Consider the following 8817-nt stretch of genomic DNA (forward strand, 5'->3'; position numbering starts at 1 on the left):
TAACTATACTAAAGTGTGTTCATTGTTTAAGTATCTATTTACTATATAGTCAACTGCTTTATAGCAGATACTGGCATTTATACATGTGGGTACTAACATGTGCTTGTGTAGTTTGTATAACTGCCAAGGCCTCATTTTCTATCTGGGCATATCGTTACTCAGTCTCAGCCATATAGAGCAGGATGCATATTCCACTGACTACCAGGACTGTTGAGCACCCAAACCCTAGGAAGTATGCATCAGTTTAGATATATATTTTCTGCTGGCTTGCAATTGAGGGACAGAACTAGTACTTCTGGCCGTGTCAATTCAACTTTAACTACGTAACTGCTGTGAAGGATTTGAGTCCCACACCCAAGCATGTGAGGGACTCAGTAACTGCTGTGTACTCAGGATTCTTTAGTTTGATGAAAGTACTCTAGCAATATATGCTGACAAATCATTCAGTTATTGCACAATTACAGTTTGATATTTTATTTATAGGTTACTGTGTATAATAAGACTCACAAGATAAGGCCATTTCTTATTAATTTTATGTTTCAGACCCCCTACCCGCATTACCACTTAAATTTGGTCATTATTATGAATTTTCACCATTATAATCATCATCTCAATGTTTATAGTGATTGTATAGTAAATACTATATTACACAGTATCTGCCTAGTAACATAATTAATAATCTGCCTAGTAACATAATTAATAACATTTTTTATCTGCTGCCTGCACTAAATGTCAGGTGGAAGGATCTATAGGATTCCCCAAGGAATTAAAAGCTAAATTCATATCCAAAATTATAGAACATGCATGCAATTATAGTCATGTATAGCTAATAATACAGTGCATGCAGGCGAACATTTCATTGTGCATCTCTTAATAAACACTGCATAGTTATATAGTTATGGTGTGCACCTGTAAATGACTTACATCAATAATAATAAAAGAAGATGTAACTTCATAGGAATTATGCATGTACCAACAAGTTTCAGAATCTGGCATATCCAACACTAAAAAATTAGTAGTGAATTGCTCTGCCACAATACTCACTACTTTTTGCAGTGAACGTCACTACTTGGTGGTCAATGTAGTGATGTTCACTACAAACTTAGTAGTGAACGTCACTACACAAAAATAGTGAGTATTGTGGCAGCCATTAGTAGTGACGTTCACTACATTTAGTAGTGACGTTCACTAGTTTGTTTTTACTGTGAAGGACAGGGAAATATTTGCAGGGGAGTGTCGTCGACTTTTGACAGGTTCTGGTGCATGCATGCATTATTATTTATTATTATTAGTTAATGGATATATACACACAAGTGATACAAAAATAAAACTTTAGGCACAGGGCCTTTGTCCGTATCCATATCCTGTGACAAGTCACTAACTTCTTTATAAAAACTGATATGGTGGATGCTGAAACCACTTCAGCTGGTAAACAGTTCTATTGATTTATAACCCTCTGAGTGAAAAAGTTGGTTTTCAATAGCAGTCTACTTTGCTGTTTATAGAGTTTCAGATGGTGACCTCTTGTGTGGGATGGGGCTAAGTGTAAACAATTTCGACCAGTCAATATCATAGTAACCTTTCAGTAGTTTATATGTTTCAATAAGGTCACCACGTTGTCTTTGACAATTTTGGCATGCATATCTTGCATAACATACTCAAAGCTAAGGAAGAACAATACTATGATCAGTATGAGATTTTTTGCACAATTAATGTTTGATCTCCTGATATCATCTTTAGGTACTAGTAAGATGATTAGTAAGTATATGACAGAATGTACAATAGCTAAAACCAAAAAAGTGGCGGGTGTCTACCTTCAATGAGTAATTCTTAGGTGAGTTCATGTGCACTGTCTATAATAAACTACCAACACACTTGTGCTAAACCTTTCTAATAGAACGCACAGTACACTATAGCCACAATGTGTGAACCACATAATCAGTCCCTAACTGCATATATATGCATGTAACAACAACACTGGACAATGTGCATCAAATGTATGTAGGTCAGTTTATCATCAGTTATAACAGTTTGAGAAATTTCAGGGCGCAGACTTGGCAGCATTGTTCTCAGCAGCTGACTTGCCAACTGCATGCAGTTCACCATGTAAAAAAGAATACCAGAGTACATTGATATCCTCTAACAACTGGCTGCACATGTGTCAAAACATTTCAGTTAACATTAATATGTACTTTACCCGGTATACGCAATTTGATCAAGAGCTACGGTAATCAGTGGCAGTCATGAGTATAGTTCATGCAGTTATGAGCCAAAGTAAATTGTCATAGAATTATATACCCTTGTGCATTTCATTTGCATGCATAGCAAGCTAAGTGTGCATGCCCATGGTGCAGATGTAAGTTTTCGTACCAAGCAACTGTAGAGGATTTTACTGAAGTGTTTTACAGGCCTCGACACTAATTGTGCTGTAAAGCCTTAATAAATTCAATTTTTAAATTGTGTTACACACAGTGACTGTTCTATTAGAGTATTTCACTGACTGCTCTATTATCTCAAACTTGTATATATAGCAAGAAATTATTTGGGGAGGGCTGTACTCCCCCCAGATCCTCTGCAGTAATAAACATGTAGATTTTGATGCAGTCATGCTGATTTTTGTGTTTGCCAACAAATCAACAGCAACACACTGGCCTGCATGGGCTTTGCTTGCTAGTGACAATTTCAGTAGGGTTTCCTGAAGCCCCTGGAAACCCCCCCCCCCCTCAGCACACCCCTGTATTTATACTGCTTTATACATTGTTCAAGTGTGTAAAAAAGTAGCTACTGTAAGGTATTTTTTTCTGTACTGTAAGTTTGATTAGAATCTGAGATTGTATACTATAGATATATGCTAATTATAATTATTTCAATTTTTGTCAAATGACAGGGTTACACCGCACAGAAGGCTGGGCCTGCAAATGTCACAGCTCTGGCCACAAGTACATACAAATAGCAGAACTTGCTATCTGGCTGGAGGAGATGAAATTGTCCCATCGATAAAAATATGATTGGGATAGTAAAACAGTAACTTGAGCGCAATATGAATATAGCTATCTATGCAGCAGCTTCTAGTGAGATTAAACTACATAAACTGCTTCTCTCCAACTCAAAAAGTCCTCCAGAAAGACTAGACATATACTGATGCATTAGTTAATGCATGGTGTTGGCAGTATGACAAACGGAAAATGTGACTAAATACTATATTATTATGAACATCACTCAAAGTCAACATAAGTTTTCCACAACCTACTGACCTTATGCAAAACTCACCATTATCACTAACAGATAATTATAATCGTAAGTATCTATAGGGGTCATCATACAGTCTGACCTAAAGTGGAACTTACATATTTACTACATTGCATCCAAAGCAAACAAAACTCTTGGTTTGTTGTTAAGAAATATTAAACCCTCTTCTATTACAACTAAGGAACTTGCTTATAAAATACTAGCAAGACCACAATTATAGTATGTGGCAACTGTTTGGGCCCCTTGGCAGTCTACTGTAAAGCAAAGTTTGGAAAGAATCCAACATTGTGCAGCTCGTTTTGCAGCTATCATCACCAATCCAGTAGTTAGTGTCACAGATCTCTTCTACCAGGATGCTTTAGATGCAACAAATCAAGATTGACAAAATCATAGACAAAGAAGTAGAAATCTCTCTAAATTCATTCACACCACATGCTAAATTTTCAAGGACAAGAAATTTTCATTAAGCAACTTACTTAGTCCTTTGCAGTGTAAAATATCATGTATCCTTTCTCCCTGCCACAGTACAACTCTGGAATAAACCCCCTGCAGTAATAAAGATTCAGCCTCTTTGGACTCATTTTAATCAAACATCAAAACACACGGTAGTGTGTCGTGCGGCCCAAGAAGCCGGCGCGCCACACCCGTGAGTATATTGACAGGAAGAACGAAAACGTCATTTTCACACCTTTGTATCTCGGTGATCACTTATCTGATTGGAACCAAATTTGCTACACAGTTGCCCGCCAGCCAAGGTAGTCTACATTCCAAATTTGAAGGAAATCGCTCAAGCCATTTCCGAGATACGAGCTGCCAAAGTTTCGTTTTTTTTTCTTCGTTTTTTTCTTCTTCTTCGTCTTTTCGCACACTTGCAAAAATTGCTATAACAAGCAAACGCGTACTCCGATCGCCTTGAAATTTGGCACACAGCAAGGGAGTCCAACGGCGAATCCTAGCATCAAATTTGGTACAAATCCGATGAATGGTTCAGGAGTTATGACTGATTATTCGCGTAAAACAAGATCGATTTGTTGTCACGCCTACAGGGTAAACCGCTTCATGGAATGAGTTGAAAATTGCTATGTAGATGGAGTAACCATCGTAGGAGTGCCTTTTGGTGGTTTGAAAGGAATTTAGATAAAGACCACGGAGATATGACACAAAACCCAACCTGTGTCACAATTACGCGATCGATTTTTATGAATAAAAAAGTATTAGTTTTCACGCCTACTAGGCAAACCGCTTAGAGCAATGAGCTGAAAATCGGTGTATAGCTGGAATAATCTTCATAGAAAGTCCTTGCAGTAGTACAGAAGAATCGGATTACAAACCACTGAGTTATGATTCGAAAGCCAACTCCGTGTAGCAAATGCGAGATCGAGATACTCTAATAGAACAGTCACCCTAATAGAGCATTCGGCTAATTTATTTATTCCATTATAGAATTTTATTGCATCACAAGTTATTCTGTAGAGAGTTCAGCTGCAAACAGTTAATCTTATAGACAGTTCAGCAAGAAGACAGTCACCATGTGGAGAGTTAAGCAAATATATCACTATAGAGATTCAGAACATTACAAGTCACACTGAAGAAAGTTCAGCTATAAACAAGTCATGCACTGTGTAGAGAATTCAGCTACAATTAAGTCACTCTCTAGAGAATTCAGTTACACAGAATTCAGCTACACACAAGTCACTGTAGAGAGAGTTCAGCTACAAACAAATTACCCTTTAGAGTGATCAGCTACAAACAAAACACTTTGCAGGGTGTTCAGCTGCAACAAATCAACCTTTAGAGCGATCAGCAATAAACAAATCAACAGAAATATACCTGTAGAGAGATAAGCTACAAACAAATCACCCTGTAGAGAGTTCAGCTACAAAAAATCACAGTGTAGAGACATCAGCTAGAAACTAGACACAATGTAAGGAGTTCAGCTACAAGCAATCACCCTGTAGAGAGTTCAGCTAAAACAAATCAACCTGCAGAGAGATCAGCTACAAACAAATCACCTTATAGAGAGTTCAGCTACAAACAGATTACCTGTAGAGAGATCGGCTACAAACAAATCAACCTGCAGAGAGATCAGCTACACACAAATCAACTTGTAGAGAGATCAGCTACAAACAAATCACCCTGTAGAGAGATCAGCTAGAAACTAGACACAATATAAGGAGTTCAGCTACAAACAAATCACCCTGTAGGGAGTTCAGCTAAAACAAATCACCTTATAGACAGTTCAGCTACAAATAAATTACCTTGTAGAGAGATCGGCTACAAACAAATCAACCTGCAGAAAGATCAGCTACACACAATTCAGCTTGTAGAGAGATCAGCTACAAACAAATCACCCTGTAGAGAGATCAGCTAGAAACTAGACACAATGTAAGGAGTTCAGCTACAAGCAAATCACCGTGTAGAGAGTTCAGCTACAAACAAACCAACCTGTAGAGCGATCAGCTAGAAACAAATCACCCTGAAGAGAGGTCAGCTACAAAAAATCACCTTGTAGAGAAATCAACTACAAACAAAACACTTTGCAGAGAGTTCAGCTACAAACAAATCAACCTTTAGAGCGATCAGCAACAAACAAATCAACCTGTAGAGAGATAAGCTAGAAACAAATCATCCTGTAGAGAGTTCAGCTAAAACAAATCAATCTGCAGAGAGATCAGCTACGTACAAATCACCTTATAGATAGTTCAGTTACAAACAAATTACCTTGTAGAGAGATCGGCTACAAACAAATCACCCTGCAGAGAGAACAGCTACACACATATCAACTTGTATAGAGATCAGCTACAAACAAATCACCCTGTAGAGAGATCAGCTACAAACTAGACACAAAGTAAGGAGTTCAGCTACAAGCAAATTACCCTGTAGAGAGTTCATCTACAAACAAATCAACCTGTAGAGCAATCAGCTAGAAACAAATCACCCTGAAGAGAGGTCAGCTACAAAAAATCACCCTGTAGAGAGATCAGCTAGAAACAAATCACCCTGAAGAGAGGTCAGCTACAAAAAAATCACCCTGTAGAGAGATCAGCTACAAACAAATTGCCCTGTAGAGAGATCGGCTACAAACAAATCAACCTGCAGAGAGATCAGCTACACATAAATCAACTTGTAGAGAGTTCAGCTATAAACAAATTACCCTGTAGAGAGATCGGCTACAAACAAATCAGCCTGTAGAGAGTTCAGCTAAAACAAATCAACCTGCAGAGAGATCAACTACAAACAAATCACCTTATAGAGAGTTCAGCTACAAACAAATTACCCTATAGAGAGATCGGCTACAAACAAATCAACCTGCAGAGAGATCAGCTACACACAAATCAACTTGTAGAGAGATCAGCTAGAAACTACACACACTGTAAGGAGTTCAGCTACAAATAAATCACCCTGTAGAGAGTTCAGCTAAAACAAATCAACCTGCAGAGAGATCAGCTACAAAACAAATCACCTTTTAGACAGTTCAGCTACAAACAAATTACCTTGTAGAGAGATCGGCTACAAACAAATCAACCTGCAGAGAGATCAGCTACACACAATTCAACTTGTAGAGAGATCAGCTACAAATAAATCACCCTGTAGAGAGATCAGCTACAAACTAGACACAATGTAAGGAGTTCAGCTACAAGCAAATCACCGTGTAGAGAGTTCAGCTACAAACAAACCAACCTGTAGAGCGATCAGCTAGAAACAAATCACCCTGAAGAGAGGTCAGCTACAAAAAATCACCCTGTAGAGATATCAGCTAGAAACAAATCACCCTGAAGAGAGGTCAGCTACAAAAAATCACCTTGTAGAGAGATCAACTACAAACAAAACATTTTGCAGAGAGTTCAGCTACAAACAAATCAACCTTTAGAGCGATCAGCAACAAACAAATCAACCTGTAGAGAGATCATCTAGAAACAAATCAACCTGCAGAGTGATCAGCTACAAACAAATCAGCTTGTAGAGAGATCAGTTACACACAAATCAACCTGTACAGAGATAAGCTAAAAACAAATCAGAGTTCAGCTAAAACAAATCAATCTGCAGAGAGATTAGCTACATACAAATCACCTTATAGATAGTTCAGCTACAAACAAATTACCTTGTAGAGAGATCGGCTACAAACAAATCACCCTGCAGAGAGATCAGCTACACACAAATCAACTTGTATAGAGATCAGCTACAAACAAATCACCCTGTAGAGAGATCAGCTAGAAACTACACACAATGTAAGGAGTTCAGCTACAAAGAGATCACCCTGTATAGAGATCAGCTACAAACTAGACACAAAGTAAGGAGTTCAGCTACAAGCAAGTTACCCTGTAGAGAGTTCATCTACAAGCAAATCAACCTGCAGAGCAATCAGCTAGAAACAAATCACCCTGAAGAGAGGTCAGCTACAAAAAAATCACCCTGTAGAGAGATCAGCTAGAAACAAGTCACCCTGAAGAGAGGTCAGCTACAAACAAAACACTTTGCAGAGAATTCAGCTACAAACAAATCAGCTTGTAGAGAGATCAGTTACACACAAATCAACCTGTAGAGAGATAAGCTAGAAACAAATCACCCTGTAGAGAGTTCAGCAACAAAGAAACCACCATGTAGAGAGTTCAGCTGCAAACAAATCACCTTATAGAGAGTTCAGCTACAAAAAAATCACCCTGTAGAGAGATCAGCTAGAAACTAGACACAATGTAAGGAGTTCAGCTACAAGCAAATCACCCTTTAGTGAGTTCAGCTACAAACAAATCAACCTGCAGTGAGATCACCTACAAAAAAGTACCTTGTACAGAGTTCAGCTACAAACAAATTACCCTGTAGAGAGATCGGCTACAAACAAATCAACCTGTAGAAAGATCAGCTACACACAAATCAACTTGTAGAGAGATCAGCTACAAACAAATCACCCTGTAGAGAGATTAGCTAGAAACTAGACACAATGTAAGGAGTTCAGCTACAAGTAAATCACCCTGTAGAGAGTTCAGCTAAAACAAATCAACCTGCAGAGAGATCAGCTACAAATAAATCACTTTATAGACAGTTCAGCTACAAACAAATTACCTTGTAGAGAGATCGGCTGCAAATTAATCAACCTGCAGAGAGATCAGCTACACACAAATCAACTTGTAGAGAGATCAGCTACAAACAAATCACCCTGTAGAGAGATCAGCTAGAAACTAGACACAATGTAAGGAGTTCAGCTACAAGCAAATCACCCTTTAGTGAGTTCAGCTACAAACAAATCAACCTGCAGTGAGATCACCCACAAAAACGCACTTGTACAGAGTTCAGTTACAAACAAATTACCCTGTAGAGAGATCATGTAGAAGAATTCACCTTGTAGAGAGTTCAGCAACAAAGAAACCACCATGTAGAGAGTTCAGCTGCAAACAAATCACCCAGTAGAAAGATCAGCTAGAAGAATTTACCTTGTAGAGAGTTCAGTTACAAAGAAACCATCATATAGAGAGTTCAGCTACAAAGAAATTACCCCATAGAGAGTTCAGCTAGAAGAAGTCACCTTGTAAAGAGTTCAGCTACAAAGAAACCATCATGTACAGAGTTCAG

The sequence above is a fragment of the Dysidea avara genome, chromosome 11, assembly GCF_963678975.1.
Source record: "Dysidea avara chromosome 11, odDysAvar1.4, whole genome shotgun sequence".
NCBI classification, from domain to species: Eukaryota; Metazoa; Porifera; class Demospongiae; order Dictyoceratida; family Dysideidae; genus Dysidea; species Dysidea avara.